Below are 23,138 nucleotides of genomic sequence, written 5' to 3' on the forward strand. Positions count from 1 at the left end.
TTCAAAATGGGCTTTTTAAAACCTGTGCTGCCTTCCGCCTCTCTTTATCTAAGGGCTGCCTAGTTTCTCTTTATTCCTGTTCTCCACTTAGCAAAGTTGTATCGCCTAAGGACAGAGGCTAGTAAAAGCTGGCTGCAGTAAATGTGCATGGAAGATCAGTCATGAAACCTGCAAGCATCTCATCTGAATGCCTACAAACTCTTCCCAAAATCCAAGTTACCAGATAGACAGAGATGGCTTACTAAATCCAGCTATCGTTAGCAGCCTTTTTCGCCCCTCCCCTGGCCATTTTTCTTAAACATCTAGTCTGGGTATTGGGGAACTCGAACACTTGTATGGTTGGCCTAATAAGGATATAGCCCTAATATGGATTTTTTTTCCTTTAGAGCTACTTAAACTCTTTTTCTTTGCTTTATGAATACTAGCTGAGCCCTCAAACAAATTAAGGCCCGGGGGCAGAGAGGGAGGGGGGAGGCTCAATAATGCGAGTGAAACTGAGGCTGAAATTAACATTCTGTACATGCAGTCGGGGGTTGCTTCTTTGCTTTTTGAAAGAGGACAGTATTCAAGGAAATAACAGAACCTTACGACCTTAAAACACGTCTTGTATGTTATTCCGGCTATTAAAAGACTGTTATATAAACACTCTCAGCCTCTGCCTTGAATATCTTGTGCTGCATTGTACATTAACAGTACTTAATGAATTCATATAATGGGCTTTGGAGACTGTTAGCATCTGATCAGTACAACTGCTGCAAGAATCTACTTAAGCCAGTTTTATAGCCATAGAATTGTAGTGTTGGAAGGGATCTCAAGGGTCATTTAGTCCAACCCCCTGCAATGCAGGAATCTCAACTGAAGCATCCCTGACAGATGGCCATCTAACCTCTGCTTAAAAACCTCCAAGGAAGGAGAGTCCATCACCTCCCAAGAGAGACTGTTCCACTGTTGAACAGCTCTTGTTGTCAGAAAGTACATCCTGGTGTTTTGTCAGAAACTCTTTTCTTGTATGTTGGATCCATTGGTTCGGGTCCTACCATCCAGAGCAGGAGAAGACAAGCTTGCTCCATCATCCATGAGACACCCCTTTAGTTATTTGAAGATGGCTACCCTATCTACTCTCAGTCTCTTCTTCTCCAGGGTAAACATATGCAGCTCCCACAACTGTTCCTGATGAGGCTTAGATTCCAGACCCTTGATCATCTTGGTTGCCCTCCTCTGCACATGTTCCAGCTTGTCAATATCCTTCTTAAATTGAGGCGCCCAGAACTGGACACAGTACTCCAGGTGTGGTCTGACCAAGACAGAATAGAGCGGTACCATTCCTTCCCTCAATTTGGACACTACACTTCTGTTGATGTAGCCTAGAACAGCACTAGCTTTTTTGCTAATGCATTTCCGATCACAAGGTTGGAGGTTCAAATCCCCACAATGGGGTGAGCTCCCGTTGCTCGGTCCCTGCTCCTGCCAACCTAGCAGTTCAAAAGCACGTCAAAGTGCAAGGAGATAAATAGGTACCACTCCGGCGGGAAGGTAAACGGTGTTTCCATGCGCTGCCCTGGTTCGCCAGAAGCGGCTTAGTCATGCTGGCCACATGACCCGGAAGCTGTACGCCAGCTCCCTCAGCCAATAAAGCGAGAGGAGCGTCACAACCCCAGTTGTCTGTGACTGGAACTAACTGTCAGGGGTCCCTTTACCTTTATCTTTTTCCGTCACACTGTTGATTCATGCTAAGCTGGTGGCCTACTAACACCCCTAGATCATTTTCACATGTACTATTGGTAAGCCAGGAGTCCCACATCTTAATACGCTCACCCCCATTGTTCTGCCCAGACACTGAGGTCCAGCACTGAGGGCCTTCTGGCGGTTCCCTCACTGCGAGAAGCCAAGTTACAGGGAACCAGGCAGAGGACCTTCTCGGTAGTGGCACCTACCCTGTGGAACGCCCTCCCACCAGATGTCAAAGAGAACAACAACTACCAGACTTTTAGAAGACATCTGAAGGCAGCCCTGTTTAGGGAAGCTTTTAATGTTTGATGTTTCACAGTATTTTAATATTTTTTGGGAAGCCGCCCAGAGTGGCTGGGGAAGCCTAGATGGGCGGGGTATAAATAAATTATTATTATTATTATTATTATTATTATTATTATTATTATTATTATTATATTTGTGCAGTTGGTTTATCCTTACTAAGTGTAGATCCTGACATTTGTGCCTACTGAAATTCCTTTTGCTAGTTCTGGATAAGTTCTCCAATCTATTAAGGTCAACGTGAATCCCAATTATGTCTTCCATGGCATTGGCTACCCCTCCCAGTTTGGTGTCATCTGCAAATTGGATGAGCACCCGCTCACTTCCTTAACCCAAGTCGTTTATAAAGACGTCGAACAGCAACTGACCCAGGTCAGAACCCTGCAGCACCCCACTTGTCAGATTTGCCAGGATGACGAGGAACCATTAATGAGCTCTCTTTGGGTCCAGTCATTCAACCAGTTACAAATCCATCTAACAGCTACGTCATCCAGCCCACATTTTACATCCTCCTCCACAAGAATATCATGGGAAATTTGTCAAAACCCTTACTGGAATCAACATTCCCCTGATCCACCAAACTTGTTTCTCTATCAAAAAGAAAGAAAGAAAGAAAGATGACTTGTCTGGCATGACTGTTTTTGAGAAATGCATTCTAGGACTTAATAATCACAGCATCCTTTTTAAGTGCTCACAGACCAGCTGTTCCATTATCTGTTTTAGGACCTTTCCTGGATCATGAAGAAATTTCAGTGTGGAAATCAACGTCCTACTGGCCCCCTTGTGACAGATTTATTTACAGTGGTACCTCAGGTTACATACGCTTCAGGTTACAGACTCCGCTAACCCAGAAATAGTACCTCAGGTTAAGAACTTTGCTTCAGGATGAGAACAGAAATCGTGCTCTGGCGGCGCGGCAGCACCAGGAGGCCCCATTAGCTAAAGTGGTGCTTCAGGTTAAGACCAGCTTCAGGTTAAGTAAAAACCTCCGGAACGAATTAAGTACTTAACCCAAGGTACCACTGTATTTAAATTTGCCATATATTATTAATTAATAATATACAGTAACAACACAGTATTGTGGGTGGGTGGGCCAAAATATTTCACCAGTATTTAATGGAAGTATTTAATGGTGTCCCAGAACCGTCTTGTTTCACATTGTTTGATCTGTTGTTGCCACAGTACTAAGCAGTCCATGCAAAAATGACTGGTGATTTGACTTTTACTCTGTAACATCGACAGCTGATATACTGTAATTAGCATTGCTAGGGTTTCCTTCTACATTAGGGTGAAATAAGGCAGGTCACCAGTTAAATAATCTAAGTGTTTGTGAATAATTTTAAGTGGGGAATTTTCAAGGCAAATAAGTGCGAAACAGAATGCTACCCTTTCTCTACAGTTTTCTGAAGTGCATGTTGTCTGAAGTGCATGTTGACAGAAATAGTTGCATAGCTTTGACTTCATTAATCATTTCAAAATGTTGCATAGTTCACAGGCACTTTAATTTTCCAATTATTGTACCTGTGGCTCAGCACAGATAAAAGATTACTTACACAGTTTGCTCTGTGGGCAGCTTAATGCTCTTGTCACCTTACACTGAGCTTTAAGTGTGCACAACGCAACAGAATGTCAGATGATTTCCAAAGATTTTAAGGTCACGTTCAGGAACTTTTAGCAGCTCTCAATGCACAACTGATAGGTTTCCAAGAGATGCATGAATGAGCAAGGCAAGCTGCCTGAATCCTGCCACACATGCATTTTTCCTGTCAGGAAGGCCTGACTGATGCTATGTCTCATTCTTTCTCACAAAAAGATGCTTTAACTAAGCAAGGAGATGCTATTGCTGTCTCCATCAGCATCTGTGGCGATTGCTCTGCACCTGAGATGTCAGTGCCCCCTACCCTGTGAAATGTCACAGAGAGGAGGACAGCCATTGTATCAGCATTGCCTCCCCATTTTAATCCTCTTCGGGCATGCTGCAGGCCCCACAGTGAATGCTGCCCAGCATTTTGTCACACACACCCTCAGTGGTGACACCTGGGCCAGTCCACCCCACTGTACCCCTCTTCCTCTGCCCCTTGCAAGGGGTTCAGCTACATGACCATTGGTGTCCATTCCAACTCTACAATTCTATGATTCTTTAACAGTCCGTAATACAGGCAATTTTGAATTATGGTGCTGGAGAAGACTCTTGAGAGTCTCATGGACTGCAAGGAGATCAAACCTCTCCATTCTTAATCAAATCAGCCCTGAGTGCTCACTGGAAGGACAGATCCTGAAGCTGAGGCTCCAATACTTTGGCCACCTCATGAGAAAAGAAGACTCCCTGGAAAAGACCCTGATGTTGGGAAAGATGGAGGGCACAAGGAGAAGGGGATGACAGATGACGAGATGGTTGGACAGTGTTCTCGAAGCTACTAGCATGAGTTTGACCAAACTGCGGGAGGCAGTGGAAGACAGGAGTGCCTGACGTGCTCTGGTCCATGGGGTCACGAAGAGTCGGACACGACTAAACGACTAAACAACAACAACAATACAGGCAAGGCTCGTGTGTGTGGACCCAGCACACACACAACCACCAATACACAAACTGTTTTCGGCCTTGGAAGGGGGCAGAATGGGGCAGGCTTATACCAGCCCCATCGACATGCACCGTGTGACAGAACGCAACTCCCACGCAAACTAGGAGTTGCCAGTAGTCACAATGGCCTAAATCTATAAATCCTTATCATTTGGAGTAGCATATTTAGATCTGTGAAGCTTGTCCACAGCAGACACAATAAGCTAATAACCCTGTGGCCCATAGAACACAAAAGGTCCCGTGTTCCATCTCTGGCAGCTCTTGTTAAAAGAAGAAATCATAGCAAAGGCCGTCTAGAGGGCTGCAGTGCTTGGCCAAACGCACCATGCTGGGAGTGATAAACCAATTCAGATGGCAGCAGCTTCACATGGAAGCAGCCATGGCTTGGATTTGAGGACGGATCCATAAAGGGGATCTCCCAACCCCTAGGACTATTTGCATTGCAAAGGCTTAATCATTAAGTCCCGTTTTAGAACAATTGCAAATTGCCATGATCATCTTCCACATCAGTAGCTATGACTCGTTCATGCATTTTAAAAAACTGATTTGGAAAAAGTCCCCATTCAGGAAACATGCTGAACATCTGTTGTCTAGGTATTCATTAGTTCTGTCTGCTCTGCTTTTGGCTAATTGCCTGGGAGTGAAGTTCGGGCATAGCTGGAGATACAAGGGAGCATCGGTATTAGTTGCAAAGACCCTGCTACATATTGAGAAGAAGAAAAGAGAAAAGGTGTTGTCAGGAATAGGGCTTCCCTAACAAACTTTATTTACTGGAGCCTGTTATCTTCTGTTTGCTTACAATCCTCGCTTGTGCAACTGATAGCAGAAAGTGTATTTAATACCTACTCAGTGCTAATATGCTGTAGTATGCATGGCTGCTTAATTTAATTTATCTCTGATTAAGCCTATTATGTTTGAGATCACTTTACAAAAGAGACTTCCTTTTGCCAGCTGTAAGCTTATTTGAATTGTAATATAAGTTAATAACGTGTGAAATAACTAGTGATGCCTGCCTCCTAAATGTTAATTTTAGCAAACTACTTCCTAAGTTTGTGCACATATACAGATCATTCATTGCTGTGTACAAAGGATGGTTGTTGGACATAAAACAATGTACATTTCATAAAGGCTGCGAGTGAAGGAAAGTTACTTCTGAACTGCGGCCAAACAGAGACCAGAGATTACAGCCTGCATAGTATGGGTCATGCCCACCCAGCCACCATTCTTACTGGCGAGGACTCGAGTGATGCCAACGGAGGCGAGATGACATTTGCCACACAGAAGGAAGATTGCTGGGGAACCCAGAACTTCTCCATGTGCATTTCACTCAGGTGGCGTCATGGAAGTGACATTGTGCAGTTGGTAAACCAGAGACACACAGACTCAGAGTTTCGAGGACTTCTGAGGTGGTTATGTGTGGAGGGGGCACTTGGTATATCTATCACCACTGCCAAAGAGTTACCGTATTTTTCGCTCCGTAAGACACACTTTTTTCTTCCTAAAAAGTAAGGGGAAATGTCTGTGCGTCTTATGGAGCAAATGCGTGGTCCCTGGAGCTGAATTGCCCAGGGGCGAAAAGCAGATCATGCTCTTTTTTCTTCTTCTTTTTTTTTTGAAAGAGGGAAAGAGGTGTTGAAACAAAGCTGCTAATGGGCAAGCGATCAGGGAGGGAGATAAGGGAGTGTGATGGGATGGTGAGCTGCTTGTGCGTAAAATCCTAGTCCCTCAGAGTTTGGCTAAGTCCACAAACCTCTGTCTGTGACGGAGCTCCTTAAGCATGGCTCCATCAGTCGCTCGTTGAATCGGACAGTGGGCGTTTACGGAACTTCTTCCAGCATAAAAGCTCCTTAACGGAAACGCGTCTTCTGGACTCTCGGCGTGACAGTTTCCGGCGAGGAGTGGGTGTCCCTACAGGAGGTCCTGAAACCTCCCCACTATTTTCGCTCGAAGTGTCTCTGAGCCCTCCCTCCGACTCACTTTCCCTTGGAACTCCACTTCTCCCCCTGCTGGTCCCCTCCTCAGCTGAATGGTCTCTCTCACCCTCCGTGAGCCCCTTCACCTCCTGCGTCTCAGATGGCAGTTCCCTGACAGGGACGCTGGAGATAAAGGAGGCTGCCTGGGAGCAGGGAGGTAAAGACAGCGAACTTGCAAGGAGAGGAGACAGGAAGACTAAAGCAATGAGGAGAGAAATTAGAAGAAAAGGAGGAGCAAAAAACTGCTCCAGCTAAGGAAAAGACACTTAAGGCAAACAAGAGGGAAGGGAGTGTTGAAAGGAAGCAGCTGGTCGCTAAGCGATCAGGAGGGAGATAAGGGAGATAAAGGAGGCTGCCTGGAAGGGGGGAGGTAAAAGCCCATGGATCCTCAGGATTTTTGCATTGGGTCACCCCAAATTCACCATCAGATCACATAGCACGTCCATGGCTACAGCCTGCACCAAAAAACCCACACACATCCACTGTTTCGTGGGGCCACGATGGCGCAAAAACGTGGTTACAAAGCACGGATCCCCATGGATTCTCGGGATTTTTGCATTGGGCTACCCCAAACTCACCGTCAAATCACATATCATGTCTGTGGCCACAGCATGAACCACAAAAATCATACACCCACTGTTTCGTTCAGAATATTTTTTTCCTTGTTTTCCTCCTCTAAAAACTAGGTGCATCTTATGGTCATGTGCACCTTATGAAGCGAAAAATACGGTATGTGGTGCCACAAAGCTCATAAGAACATGGGACTATGATAAGTGCCTGATGGATCAGGCCCATGTCCCAACCTGTTCTTATGGTGCCCAAACAGATGCTTATGGGAAGCCCATGACTTGAGCACAGAGGTGACTGACACAAACAGAGGCAGAGGCAGACTCTAATCATCCCCTAATGCTGGGATTACAGACGCTTCAGGTTACAGACTCCACTAACCCAGAAACAGTACCTTGGGTTAAGAACTTTGCTTCAGGGTGAGGTCAGAAATTGTGCGGCGGCGGCAGCAGAAGGCCCCATTAGCTAAAGTGGTACCTCAGGTTAAGAACAGTTTCAGGTTAAGAACGGACCTCCAGAACGAATTAAGTTCTTAACCCGAGGTACCACTGTACCTGGAAAACTACTTCAGGTTTTCTCTCCACACACACACACACACCCCAACACACTGCAACCTTTTCTTTCTGGCTTTGGACAGAGTAGGACTGACATGGAGGGGTCAAGACCACCTCTTGCTTGCTGGCATCCAAGAAATCAGCTGGAAGGGATCCAATCCAAAACCACCCAAGAATTTGATGTAAAAACATCAGCAGAGCATCATGCAAACAAGTCAAATGGCTGCAGGTAGTACCCTGGTCTGAACAATAATATGAAAATCCAGTGATCTCCCAGCACATTAGGCAGAGCAATTATTATAATGAGGTAAGTTTAAAAGTCGCACCAAAAATTAATACATACTAATAGGCTGAGTGGGACAACTTTAAGAGAACTCTGTTTGAAGTGCTTCTCAAGTTAGTGCTTATGCACACTTCTTTGTGCAGCGCCGCTTTCTCCAGGGAAAAGAGCTCTTGAGCACTCAGTCGGAGCAAATGGCAATGCGGGTTCTCTCCAGATTGATGTTTGCTCCAATTTAGAGCTAAAAAGCGGGGTTTTCCCTGGGAAAGGAGTGGGGCAAGGGGGAAACTGCTTGGACTCGTGTCTAGAAAGTGTGGGTCAAGCGGAAAACCACATGGACCCATGGTTTCTAGGAATGGAAGTGTGAACGAGCCCTATGTTCTCTCCCTACTTTAGAACTTCTATTTCCTTGTGTACAATTGTTGTTGTTGTTTAGTCGTTGAGTCGTGTCCGACTCTTCGTGACCCCATGGACCAGAGCACGCCAGGCACTCCTGTCTTCCACTGCCTCCCGCAGTTCGGTCAAACTCATGTTCGTAGCTTTAAGAACACTGTCCAACCATCTCGTCCTCTGTCGTCCCCTTCTCCTTGTGCCCTCCATCTTTCCCAACATCAGAGTCTTTTCCAGGGAGTCTTCTCTTCTCATGAGGCGGCCAAAGTCTTGGAGCCTCAGCTTCAGGATCTGTCCTTCCAGTGAGCACTCAGGGCTGATTTCCTTCAGAATGGATCGGTTTGATCTTCTTGTGTACAATAATAGGGGCTGAAACCACGAGAAAGATCAATGTGCAAACAGTGGGGGTGTGTGGAGGTGTGGAGGGTGTGGGTGTATGGGTGTGGGTGTTTGAGCACAGAGAAATGGGCTTTTGTTTCTCCTTGATTCCCTTGGCCCCCTATGATGCAGATTTAATTTGCGCAAGTGTTGCCAAATACTTCAAAGCCCATTGCTTCCAGTCATCCTCTATAGTTGCACTCCAGATGTCGCACAAATATTTTTCCCCAGACTCAAATCTCAGCATGCAATGAAGCAGAAGTGGATCTTCTGTGGCCTATCGGACATTGTGGATTGTATCTCCCAATACTCCTGGCCATTGACCCTGCTGGCTGGGGCTGAGGGGAGTTTAGAGACCAATAATAATAATAATAATAATAATAATAATAATAATAATAATAATTTATTATTTGTACCCCGCCCATCTGGCTAGGTTTCCCCAGCCACTCTGGGCAGCTTCCACAAAGACCAAAAATACACTAATATGTCATACATTAAAAACTTCCCTGAACAGGGCTGCCTTAAGATGTCTTCTGAATGTCAGGTAGTTGTTTATCTCTTTGACATCTGATGGGAGGGCGTTTCACAGGGTGGGCGCCACTACTGAGAAGGCCCTCTGTCTGGTTCCCTGTAACTTGGCTTCTCGCAGTGAGGGAACCACCAGAAGGCCCTCGGTGCTGGACCTCAGTGTCCAGGCAGAATGATGGGGGTGGAGACGCTCCTTCAGGTATACTGGGCCGAGGCCGTTTAGGGCTTTAAAGGTCAACACCAACACTTTGAATTGTGCTCGGAAACATACTGGGAGCCAATGTAGGTCTTTCAAGACCGGTGTTATGTGGTCTCGGTGGCCGCCCCCAGTCACCAGTCTTGTTGCCGCATTCTGGATTACCGTAGTCACCCCACGAAGGGCCGTCGTTTCACCTCCACTGGCTGCACTACAGTATTCATGGTGCAGGTTCTGGCAGCCAACATTACCTCCTGCACAACTATGGCGGTTGGCCAAAAGAGGGAGGTGCTTGTGGCTTATTCTTAGGTGCTTGCAATGTGGGTGGCCATTGGAAGGTACTGCAGAACCAGGCGGACTCTGCAAAGTGGCCAATTGGATTTCACATGGCTTCATAAATCAACCAAAGCTGCCCTAAGCTCTTTCACCTGAGCATTATTTTCTTCTTTACAATAAATAAAGGTAAAGGGACCCCTGACCATTAGGTCCAGTCGTGACCGACTCTGGGGTTGCGGTGCTCATCTCACTTTATTGGCCGAGGGAGCTGGCGTGCAGCTTCCGGGTCATGTGGCCAGCATGACTAAGCCACTTCTGGCGAACCAGAGCAGTGCACGGAAATGCCGTTTACCTTCCCGCAGGAGTGGTACCTATTTATCTAATTGCACTGGCGTGCTTTCAAACTGCTAGGTGGGCAGGAGCAGGGACCGAGCAACGGGAGCTCACCCCGTTGCAGGGATTCGAACCGTCTCCTTCTGATTGGCAAGTCCTAGGCTCTGTGGTTTAACCCACAGGGCCACCCACGTCCCTTTTACAATAAATAATGATCTCTTATTACCCTCCTTGTCCACCTAGTCTCATATGCTAAACTATGGACTGTTTACAAATGTGCGGCTTTCCACCCACGTTCTAGATCATGTTCCACTTAGCACTACTGCAGCCTTCCCCATTCATTGAGAACACAAACACCTATTGACATCAATTTATGGAACAGCCCCTCTGGCTGGGAATGATCATTCTAGCGCATTATCACATATGCAGGACACTGGAGGAGATTACCATATGTCTATTTCACTGATAGGGACTTCGACTGAGCAGTAAAAGCAACAGAAAGCACTTGGTCTTTCTCAGTTTTGCAGTCTCTGAGGATTAAGTGAATACTACACAGTGGTGAACCCAGAACATTAAAGTTGCTACAGGGAGTGAGAGTGAATTTCACCAACTCTTGGAGGTAAGAAAACTGGAAGACTCCCCTCCCCACTTGACGTTTAACAGCTATGAAAGTGCCTGTCTCTTACGTAAGACATTTTGAATATTCTGGCTGCATCAGGGAATTAAATGGCCAGGTTTGGAAATGCATTGGCTTCAAATATCTTCTCCAGCTAAAGCTATAAAGTAAACTTTAATAGTAAAGCAAAACCACATCCCTTTGGTGAGAGCACTGGCAAAATCTGAGAGGAGGGACACTAGCTGGTTCTAACATAACAAATCCTCACACCCCTGGTCCAGTACCGGCAGTTGTAATTCATGGCGTTATAACTGCAATAAATGTGCTCTTTGTGGGTCTCTCTTCAATGAAAGGCCACAGGCTGCTGCCTAATGCAGAACGCATCTTCTAATGCAATTAAGTCATTTGGAGTATGTTACATGTACATGGCAGACAGGGAAGAAAAAGGCAAGCGATTAAAAAAATGCAGGATACTTTCAATTATTACACTTGGCCAAGAAAACATGCCCTATTTTCAGTGCAGATGGAATATCTGATGTGTGACATTTCACCAAAACTTCTTTGCAACGTTGACTGGGAAACAACCAAAGCATTTTTTCACTTGGTAATTGATTTTTCATTCTACCACTTGTCTGAGACTTCAAGTTCCACCCGTTTAGCTGTTGAATAATGAGAGTGGAAGAGCCACCCGATTACAAATGACAATCCTCTAACAATGTAAGAATTTGAACCAGCCTCATCTGGCAATTCCTCCAACCATGCAAATTTTGAAAGTAAAACGGAAGTAAGCTGAACACAATATTCACATTTAACCACCTTATTTCAGTGAGAATACAGGCAAAAATTGAGGACGAGGGTGCTAGCTGGACAGAAGTACTGTTTTGGGGGGACAGGGAGCGGGCGGGTGTGGAGGACTCCCTGGTCCTGAATGGGGTAACTGTGCCCTTGAAGGACCAGGTACGCAGCCTGGGAGTCATTTTGGACTTACAGCTGTCCATGGAGGCGCAGGTCATTACTGTGTCCAGGGCAGCTGTCTACCAGCTCCATCTGGGACGCAGGCTGAGACCCTCCCTGCCCACAGACTGTCTCATCAGAGTGGTGCCCGCTCTGGTTATCTCCTGCTTGGACTACTGCAATGCACTCTACGTGGGGCTACCTTTGAAGGCGACCCGGAAACTACAACTAATCCAGAATGTGGCAGCCAGACTGGTGACTGGGAGCGGCCGCCGAGACCACATAACACTGGTCTTGAAAGACCTACGTTGGCTCCTAGTATGTTTCCAAGCACATTTGAAAGTGTTGGTGCTGACCTTTAAAGCCCTAAACGGCCTCGGCCCAGTATACCTGAAGGAGCGTCTCCACCCTCATCGTTCTACTGAGGTCCCGCGCCGAGGGCCTTCTGGCGGTTCCCTCACTGTGAGAAGCAAAGCTACAGGGACCCAGGCAGAGGGCCTTCTCGGTAGTGGTGCCCTTCCTGTCGAACACCCTCCCATCAGATGTCAAAGAGAACAACAACTACCAGACTTTTAGAAGACCTCTGAAGGCAGCCCTGTTTAGGGAAGCTTTTAATGTGTGACATTTTAATGTATTTTAAATCTTTGTTGGAAGCCGCCCAGAGTGGCTGGGGAGACTCAGCCAGATGGGCGGGGTACAAATAAATTATTATTATTATTATTATTATTATTATTATTATTATTATTATTTCTCTATAGACACTTGGAAGTAACTCATCATAGATGCAATAGTAGCAGCTTTTAAACCGCATTCTACGGAATAATTTCAATGATATGAAATAATGAACAAAATCCACATCTTCTATCTGCACTGCATCTGCAGTTTGAACAGAAATAAACAGCTGTGAAGGACAGACTTGTGTCACTAAGAGGCAGGATTCCAAATACATAGGAATTTGTTCATTTCCCCCCCCAAAATATAGTCCGGCCCACCACATGGTCTGAGGGACGGCGGACCGGCCCATGGCTGAAAAAGGTTGCTGACCCCTGGTTTACTGGAACACCTCCCTCCCCGTTACACACTGAAAGTGCGTTTGATGGTGCTCCCCTGTTACGGAGAACTGTGCAGACACAGTTGCATCTTCACATGATCCAACTGGTGGGCAGTATGACATGTTCAGGTGGCAGTGGCAGAAGGCAGGGCAAACCTCAGCTTCTCCATGCATTCCTTCAATGCATTGGGAGAGGGTCAAGCAAACATCCATCATGTCATTGCTACAAGCAAAAGTCACTGTAGCTTGACTTGCTCCAGTAGTTCAGATGTAGTGGGAGTATTGCAAGTATTGCTCTGTGAGTCTTATATTTTTGCCAGATAAAGAAGGAACGCTGTCTGTGTCAACAGAGTCTTGATGGGTCTTTGGGAAAAAGCTAAACGGAGTTCAAGATAAGAGAGAATGTGCATTTATATTTCTTATATTTCTTTCACTAGGGCTTTATAATGAGACACTGCAGATACAGTTGTACCCAAGGTTTCCTTGGGTTGCTTAAACATTTACTTGCTTTTATGCTAATCTAAATTCTTTTTCATCACAGAGTAAGTTTAACTGCTTTAGGCAGCAATCCTCTAAATTCTTACTCTAGAATAGTTCCCTTTGACTTCCTTTTGAAGGAAAAGGTTTGAGGATTGTCACAATATCAGCTCTATCGCACTGCTTTGCATTCGAAATAGGGAGAAAGACACTGGGGAGCTTTTTTTGATTCACAAATTCAGTTTTCAGGCCTTTGTCAGAATAACTCCTTTGAAGTGAACAAAACTCCCAATCCTTTTTATGTTAAATTTAAGTAGAAAGCATGCTTAAGAATGCTTATTATGTAGCAGCTGTAGGTTCTATATAACTGATTGATAGAAAGAATGGAGATGCAGAACTGCTAAAATACATGTTTTTAAAGTGTGAATGAATCACCCTAGACACTGTCCCAAACTGGCCTTCTAGTTTGTGGGAGAGCCTTATGGAAGAATGGTAGGATCCTGTCCCTTCTGTCTCCACAGGAGACCACCCATCCCTTGAAAGTAGTTAAGTATAGGCAACCGATTTACGCATGTCCAATTGACGTGGGATCACGCACATGCGCACTGCGGCGAGCCAGAAGTGGCTGGAAAAGAGGGCGGGACAGATGTGGTGGTAAGGTGGGGGGGCAAAATGGGGTGTAACAGGGCGGAGTGGGCTTGTGAATGTGCAGGGGTCAGGAACAAACTGGCCATTGCCTTTACTTAAATGTTTGTGTCTGGTTGGTTGATTGATTGATTGATTGATTGATTGCACTTATACGCCACTTTCCATTCACATGAATCCCAAAGTAACTTAAAAACAATAACCTGACAAAACACCACAAGTACAGCATAGATCATATAATATAATTAACTAAACATCAATAAAATAATTGCATTCTATGAAACACTATTAGTGAACCAGCAACTAAAAAAATAGGCTATACATCACAATAACAGCACAAGTCCTACTATATAATTAACAAATCCTCATTTAAAAAATTATAATCTATAAAACAATATTAACAACATAACATCTAAAACTAAGCTAAACACTATTATACTTTCTCTCTCTTGCACACACAAACACACTCATCCCTCCCTCCCAAGAACTCAATCTTTCATTCCATTCAGGTACACCTGCACATCCATCCCTCAGGAGGACAGTGATCTAACAGAAATATCTCCAAGAGAGGTGTACTTTAACTTATTAGTTATTAAGTTAAACCTGTTTCCCATCCTTCTGACAAGACATGTTCAAGGCAGCCGCCAGCAATCGCAGAAATATAGCAAAATAAACCAATCTCCATATCCATGTCTTATAGAGCCATGGAACTATAAACATTTTGTCTAGCAGAAAAGATGTGTGTTTTATTCACCTTTTTATATTTAAATATTTAGTTGACGAGTAAATTGCTCAAGTTTCTTAAGGGTCAGGGGGGAAATGGAGAGTTTTAAATAACAAGGAGGTTTTAGGTTATACGGTGTGTTTTCAAACATGTGTTTAAACATTTAAACATTACTAGCAGCATGGGGGTGATGGGGCCTTACTCTGTGAGCAAGTCTTCCAAATTTGAGGAGTAAAGCAATGTCCTCTGGACTGGAAGGACTTGGAGTGGGAAGCAGGGACCCTTCCAGAGGGTCCCTTTAATCCAGGGGTTGTCAATCTGGTCCCTATAGCCCATTACTGGGCATTTCAGGATTCTAGGTGGGCGGGAGGGGGTTCTACAGCACAAGCTGAATCCTCCTTCCATTGAGCACTGGTGGGCAGTAAGGAAATTTTACTATCAAGAAAGATGCATTAGTGGCGGGAAGTATAAAAAGGTTGACTAAAAAGGTAAAAGTACCCCTCCCCGTACGGGCCAGTCGTGTCCGACTCTAGGGTTGTGCGCCCATCTCACTTAAGAGGCCGGGAGCCAGCGATGTCCGGAAACACTTCCGGGTCACGTGGCCAGCGTGACGAAGCTGCTTCTGGCGAGCCAGCACCAGCGCTGCACACGGAAACGCCGTTTACCTTCCCGCTATAAAGCGGTACCTATTTATCTACTTGCACCCGGGGGTGCTTTCGAACTGCTAGGTGGGCAGGAGCTGGGACCGAAAGACAAGAGCTCACCCCGCCGCAGGGATTCGAACCCCCGACCATACGATTGGCAAGTCCTAGGCACTGAGGTTTTACCCACAGCACCACCCGCGTCCCAAAAAAGGTTGACTACCCCTGCTTTAATCAGTGCCCAATTCTGTGCTTGAGTGTGGGTCAAGGTCAGGGAACATGACAGTCCCGGCAGATTCTTAAAGCACACACTGCTCCCATATTCCACATGATTCATGTTTCTGTGTGTGGTTGAAAAACCTGGGAAGTGTGGTTCTTCAAAAATCTGGGGAATCTGAAAGAGCGCTCCTTTATTTCTGAAATAATTTCATTCAACCATTTTATTCAGGGGTCAGCAAACTTTTTCAGAAGGGGGCCGGTCCACTGTCCCTCAGACCTTGTGGGGGGCCGGACTCTATATTTTTCTTGGGGGGGGGGTGAATTCCTATGCCCCACAAATAACCCAGAGATGCATTTTAAATAAAAGCACACATTCTACTCATGTAAAAACACACTGATTCCCGGCCCATCCGCAGGCCGGATTTAGAAGGCGATTGGGCCGGATCCAGCCCCTGGGCCTCAGGTTGCCTACCCCTGCAGTAAACCTTGTGAAGAGGCAGCAGTGATTGTGTTGTGTCTCTGGGAGGCCCTAGGAAACCCCACTTGCAAGAAACAAGGTCTTGCTGGCGGCAGGTAACCAGAAAGATAAGAGGAGGCTATGGGAATTGTGGTTATATAATAGATGGATAAAGGTAAAAGATGCAGTTAACTTAAACATGGAACCCATGGAGGTAGGGAAGGAGGTCTAGAGGTTCAAAAGAACCTTGTATTCTAATGTTTGAAATGGTTTTGTTTTATATGTATAAAATTATCAAAAACCCAATAAAAAAGTATTGAAATAGTAGAAGAGGTACGACCTTGTAGAAGAGCTAAGAGAGAGGTACGACCTTGATTAGGAATCAGGAAGAGGAAAGCAGAGAGAAGCAGGAGAGGAGCTGCTGGGATGCATTCCATTCCACTTATGGAGTGAGCAACACAGGGGAATAGAGATGGTGAGAAATGTGAGGAGAAACGGGATCTGAAGGTGGAAGAAATGGGATTTGAAGGAGGAAGCACGCAGTAAGGTTAAGGTAAAGGTAAAGGTAAAGGGACCCCTGACCATTAGGTCCAGTCGTGATCGACTCTGGGGTTGCGGCGCTCATCTCGTTTTATTGGCCGAGGGAGCTGGCGTTTGTCCACAGACAGCTTCCAGGTCATGTGGCCAGCATGACTAAGCCGCTTCTGGTGAACCAGAGCAGCACACGGAAACGCCCTTTACCTCCCCTCCAGAGCGGTACCTATTTATCTACTTGCACTTTGACGTGCATTTGAACTGCTAGGTTGGGAGGAGCAGGGACCGAGCAACGGGAGCTCACCCCGTCGCGGGGGTTCGAACAGCTGACCTTCTGATGGGCAAGTCCTAGGCTCTGTGGTTTAACCCACAGCACCACCCGCAGTGCTTGGGGGTAATAATAATGGGACTATAGAGTCAGAGTCTGTGATGAAGAGTCCCAGTGGTGCGTCGGGAGATTGGTGGAACATGAAGAAACTAGGTACCAGGAAGCAGGATGAAGGACAAGCCCTGAAGAAGCTTGCCAGTCAGGAGGGTGCCGGAGCTCTTGAAGCAACAGCCCTGGCCAGTATATTCTGATGTAAGTGTACAATGATGCTCTGAGGATTCTCCTGGAAGTGGCAGGAGGTGGAGAATCAAAGCTTCCTATCTAAGTCCTGGCTAGAAATATGCACATCAAAAAGACGAGTGCCTCCATGTTCTCCATAAGCTGCTTTGCTCACCACAGGTTTACCACATCACAGAGAATGGGCCTCAGCCTGCAATGGGCCTTCGTTTGTGTCTTTTTAAAAATATCTCTTTGATCATCTCAGGAATTGCAGAAGGAACTGCAGGGCCCTTTTTCTGACACATTTCAAATGATAAAATTTTCCATTCGCCTTCTCTAAATTTGAGATCAAAGCTCTTTCAAAAAGGTGAGGATTTGACCAAAGTGCAGTGTTGACTATTACAGTTCGATCCTCTCCTCTTCTCGCTTCGCATGTCTGAGATGATGGTTTTTTTTATCCCTCTTACAGATCCATGTATGCGGGTTAACAGACAAAAGAATCAGCTTACAGTTTGCATTTAAAAGCAGGGGGCTAAGCGAAGTCGAAATCCCATCTTAAGCAGTTTAACTGAAAGCATCGCAGTTAGCAGTTAGACTGGTCTCCCCCTTTGTCACCCCATTTATCAAAGAAGTAGGCTACAGACTGAAAAGTAAGTTTAAAACATATACCGTATTTTTCGCTCTATAGGACACACTTTTCCCCCTCCAAAAATTAAGGGGAAATGTGATCCATCCCGCTCACTGTCTTGGCTTCTTTAGCCACGCGCAGCCCCTCCGGCAGGGAGAGGTTGCACACAGCTATGGCAGAAGCCAAGACAGCGAGCAGGATCCATCCCACTCGCTGTCTTGGCTTCTGCCATAGCCGCGCGCAACCTCTCCCAGCTGGAGGGGCTGCGCACGGCTATGGCACAAGCCAAGCTTCTTCTTTAGCCACGCACAACCTCTCCGGCAGGGAGAGGCTGCCCGCGCCTATGGCTTCTTTAGCCCCATGCAGCCTCTCCCGGCTGGAGAGGTTGCAAGTGGCTAAAGAGGAAGCCAAGACAGCCAGCGGGATGGATCCCGCTCACTGTCTTGACTTCTTTGCTCTTTGGGGCTGGGGGGGGAACCTGGGCTTCCTCCGGTAGCCCCAGCAGCTCTGGGAGAAGCAGACAGGCTGCGTGCAGCCTGTCCGCTGCTCTTTGGGGCTGGGGGCGGGGAATAAGATTTTTTTTTCTTGATTTCCCCCTCTAAAAACTAGGTGCACCTTATGGTCCGGTGCGCCTTATGGAGCGAAAAATATGGTAGCTTACACACAGTCAAGCATTTGTCCTTAGCAGCAACAGCATTATTAGTAAATGCCGGTAACAGATTTGTGTTTACAGCAAAAACCGCTTCAGGCATATACCTGATGCTGCAGCAAGCGGACAGACATCAGTCTGCATGGCTTGTTGAAGGGGATGGGGTGGAGAGAGAAAGAAGAGGAAATACTTATTTTACTTCTTCCCTCCCAGGAGAGGAGGAGAAATGACATCACAGAGAGCCTTCTCTACAATTATGTTCCTATGGTCCGAGTCTGCCTATAAGCAATAGGTTCTATGGTCTTAACCCCTTCAGATGCTAACTAGCAAGAAGATGCTTTGTTAGATTTGATTGCATATCTCCCACACGAGATCAGACTCCTCTTTTGCTTGTGATTGTAACCACATTTGCTACTGCAAAACTGAGCTACTAATCAACAGGATTATCAATTGGTAAAGACCGGGTTGGAATAGATTTATAGAGAAACCATTGACCCAAATGATACTACAGTGGTACCTTGTTTTGCGACCGGGATCCGTTCCGGAGCCCCGGCCACTAGCCGAAAAGGACGCAGGGCAAAGTGCCGCGTCTGCGCACATGTACGGAGCGGTTTGCGCTTCTGCGCATGCGCGAGCGGCAAAGCTGGAAGAAACACATTCCGGTACTTCTGGGTTTGCTGCGGACGTTCGCCAGAATGGACGCTAGATGAGGAGGACGTTCATGGAGGTATTACTGTACTGGTTAACTCTGAGAGGCAGATAATAAATTGGAACTCCCTTGTCCACCGAAAAAACTCTCTATTTTCCAACACAGTGAGAATTAAGGCACCCAGGGCATACCCTAAAGGTAAAGGGACCCCTGACCATTAGGTCCAGTCGTGACCAACTCTGGGGTTGCGGCGCTCATCTCACTTTACTGGCTGAGGGAGCCGGCGTACAGCTTCCAGGTCATGTGGCCAGCAGGACTAAGCCGCTTCTGGCGCACCAGAGCAGTGCATGGAAACGCCGTTTACCTTCCCACTGGAGCGGTACCTATTTATCTTCTTGCACTTTGACGTGCTTTCGAACTGCTAGGTTGGCAGGAGCAGGGACCGAACAATGGGAGCTCACCCCGTCGCGGGGATTTGAACCGCCAACCTTCTGATCGGCAAGCCCTAGGCTCTGTGGTTTAACCCACAGTGCCACCATGGGCACACCCTACCAAGTAATAATAATAATAAATGTTTCTCCAAAAATCTCAAAGCCACACTCTTTCCTGTTCTACACAGCCTTCCATAATCCACCTGGATACATCCCTCCCCCATCAGCTGGAGCCACTCCCCATTTGAGCCAGCCCCAAACCATTCCTTTTGGAGCTCTTGGTCTCTGCCCGCGGGATGGCAAAGCCATGGGTGGGTGAGTGGAATCCCCTGTTTTTGTCTATGCTGTGAGCTGCCTTGGGTTCTACAATGGGAGAAAAGTTGCATATAAAATAAATTGAGAAGTGAATAAATATATCAGCGAGAGTCGCTGCTGAGAGACTGGCAGAATTGAAGGTTGGAAAGTTATCGATCCCTTTCAATATCTGGCACAGAAAAACTGGGGAAGAGCAAAGTGCAATGGGTGGTAAGGTATTCCTGCCTGACAGTCTGCAATTGCAGTCTATCAGTCACGTGGGCTTCTTGGGAAGAAATCCGGAGGGGAAATGGCAGGTCATGCAGGTAAGGTATAGCTGTCAACTTACAGATTTGAAAATAAGGGACCAGCAGCCTCAAAAATAAGGGATCAGCAGCCAAAATAAGGGATCAACAATTACTTTGATAAAATACATATTTTGTTGCGTGCAAATGGCTTTAGATACTTATTAGGTCCATAAATTACCATATAGCATATATACAACATTAGGGACGTGGGTGGCGCTGTGTGTAAAAGCCTCAGCGCCTTGGGTTTGCCGATCGAAAGGTCGGCGGTTCGAATCCCCGCGGCAGGGTGCGCTCCCGTTGCTCGGTCCCAGCGCCTGCCAACCTAGCAGTTCGAAAGCACTCCCGGGTGCAAGTAGATAAATAGGGACCGCTTACTAGCGGGAAGGTAAACGGCGTTTCCGTGTGCTGCGCTGGCTCGCCAGATGCAGCTTTGTCACGCTGGCCACGTGACCCAGAAGTGTCTCCGGACAGCGCTGGCCCCTGGCCTCTTAAGTGAGATGGGCGCACAACCCCAGAGTCTGTCAAGACTGGCCCGTACGGGCAGGGGTACCTTTACCTTTACCTTTATATATACAACACAAAAAAACAGCAGCAATTTGTTGTTGACAAAGGACAGCTGGACATAGAAAGGGCCCCATTACCTTCAGTAGCTTATTTAAAGGACATCATCAATAAGGGACAGCAGCGGGACATGGCGCTGGGATAAGGGACTGTCCCGCCAAATAAGGGACTCTTGACAGCTATGAGGTAAGGTGATAAACATGGTTCTCCCACTTTTATTTGTCTCAGTTCCTGGTTGTGGCCCTTAAAAGCAGGAATAAAAATAATGGCTACTATTTTCTTAAGCAAACCACGGTAAATAACTTTCTCTGTACATGGTGAATTTTTAATTTGTGATGTGGCCCATTTAGCACTGTCGTTAAACATGCTTCATGGCTTTTAATTGGTTTCCTTATCAAGGCCAGGGGAGAGAAAACAGTGACGGGGCTCTTGAACTAATCTGTGTGGGCTAATTTGTTCGCCTAATATCAATTCCAGAAAAATGTCATAGGTTCCAGGCATGAGAGGGCAGACAGCAGAAAATACTGCAGTAGAAGGGACTCAAAGAAACAGCAGCACAGAGGCAAGGGGAGTCTGCCAGAATTAATTGCAGAGAGATACAGAAAACACATTAAACATATGAAAAGTAGTTGCCAATAGTTCTTTTTCAGTTTTTGCTTGCAGATTTTTATATTCTGTAATGGCCAAAACAATTTTAAAAAACTGTGCTAACTAAATTGCTTTTTATAGAAAAGATCAACAACCACTTAGTTCAACCACTGGAAATATATTTTCTTATTGTTGTGAGCTTAATGCAGGGGTGTGGCTTCCAATGCAAGTTACTGTGTTTTCTAAACCCTTTTTTTAAAAAAAAAATTATTGTCCAAAATAATAAAACTTTTCACAACAATAACTGGGTACAAGTCTAGTTATATAACACAATCTCCACCAAAAAATTGCATTCAGTTTGTAGTGTCATTTCAAACGTATTCTTAAGACATTAACCTTCAATATAGCCTCTCCATATACAAATTTGAGTAGGCGAGAGATAATTGTTATCTTCTTGCCTTACATATGAAAATAAAGGAGCCCAGGTTTCAACAAAGGTACCCCTCTTTCTAACACCTTCCGCTACCCTTCTAAGCCCAGTTAGTCACTCTGAGATAGCCGTCAGTAGAAAGAAAACTAAATATTTATGTTGAATAGTGAGGTCAGAATCTATGTTAAATGAAAGCAAGGCTAACACTGGATTTTGCGAGAGAGGGTGTTTAATGGTTTTAGCAATGATATCAAAGACCCCCTTGGTCCAGAATATATGGACGTTTTTACATTCTCAGACTCCTGCTGAGTGTAGCAAGGCTAATATCTTGGAAGATTTCAGTTGTGGAATCATTATATTTTATATTCCGGATATTCCTAAGGGCTTTGAAGACTGTATCGTTGAGCCTGGAGTGCTCAAACTGCATCACAATGTCCCTTGGGACCTCACCTGCTCTGCTTTTAGTAATTGGGATTCTAGGGGTCCACGCTAAATCCACTCGAACATTGTGTGTCAAGGTCAGTAGCCAGTCGGTTTTAAATGAAACCATTATCTTCCCCCTTCCACTTCTCCAGGTAAACCATTAAGTTTAAGGTTTTTCTGCCTGCCTCCATCCAATTTTTCTTCTGGCTTAAGTGATTGGTCATCAGTTGCCTTTTGAAGAAACTGAATTTCAGACTGATTTTCAGTTCATAGCTTCATTAGCTGTTTTGGAGATTTCCTTAAGGTCTGCCAGTAGTGTGCCAAATCGTCTTTCTAAGGGGGCTGGAGCAATTGCCCAGTCCGAGGCTAGCGCTTTTTGGTTTTTGTCTATGTAAGCATCTGACTCCCCATCGACCACCATATTGAAAGCTGATTGATTTCCTGCCTTTTTGCTGACGTAGCCCACCTCCACCCCTCGCCTTGCCATTTCAGAGACTGATGCTTCAGAAGAGATACTATTTATTTCCTCCCTTAAATCAAGTTTTACAATTTTGCTTTTTGGACCTCGTAGTCCCTGGAACATTACCTTATTGGAGCTGTAAATTGCTGGATGTTAAATCGCCTTTTAAAGGCCACTTGATGCGTTTATCGTCCTGTGGTGATCAGAGACATATATTTATGCTGCCATTTAGATCCTTGGCTAAACATTTCTAAATATTGGATTGTGGAGGAAATATTGGTAAAAAGAACTGTGGAGGGGAGAAACCCAAGCAGTTTGGGGGTTTAATAAGCTCCCTGTTTTGTGGGATCAAAGAGTCCCATAAGAAAAAATAGTGTCCACCTTATCTGGTGCCTGAGCATGAAAGACATGCAGAAGAATAAAAAATAAAAAGATCACACTTTCCCCTTTTCAGCAATCAAGGTAAAGCAACTATATTTTGGAATTCAGTTCAAGTTAACTGCTCCACTTTTATTGTGTTCAGGTCAGAAATTGGTTTTAAATACAGTCGAACCCTGGTTGACGAACGTCTTAGCAGTCAAATGTTTAAGGTCCCGAACACCGCAAACCCGGAAGTGAGTGTTCCGGTTTGCGAACATTCTTTCGGAAGCCGAACATCTGGTGGGGCTTCCACAGCTTCCGATTGGCTGCAGGAGCTCCTGCAGCCAATCAGAAGCCACGCGTTGAAAGTCGAACGTTTTGGAAGTCAAATGGACTTCCGGAACA

At 45.7% G+C, this 23,138-nt stretch overlaps 1 protein-coding gene across 5 annotated transcripts in view; it reads right to left on the reverse strand.

Moving 5' to 3' along the window:
* ENOX1 (ecto-NOX disulfide-thiol exchanger 1) overlaps nucleotides 1-23,138 on the reverse strand; it is a 280,653-nt gene that overhangs the window by 139,025 nt on the left and 118,490 nt on the right. The window lies entirely within an intron of this gene.

Source organism: Podarcis raffonei, chromosome 7, assembly GCF_027172205.1.
Source record: "Podarcis raffonei isolate rPodRaf1 chromosome 7, rPodRaf1.pri, whole genome shotgun sequence".
In the NCBI taxonomy this organism is placed as follows: domain Eukaryota; kingdom Metazoa; phylum Chordata; class Lepidosauria; order Squamata; family Lacertidae; genus Podarcis; species Podarcis raffonei.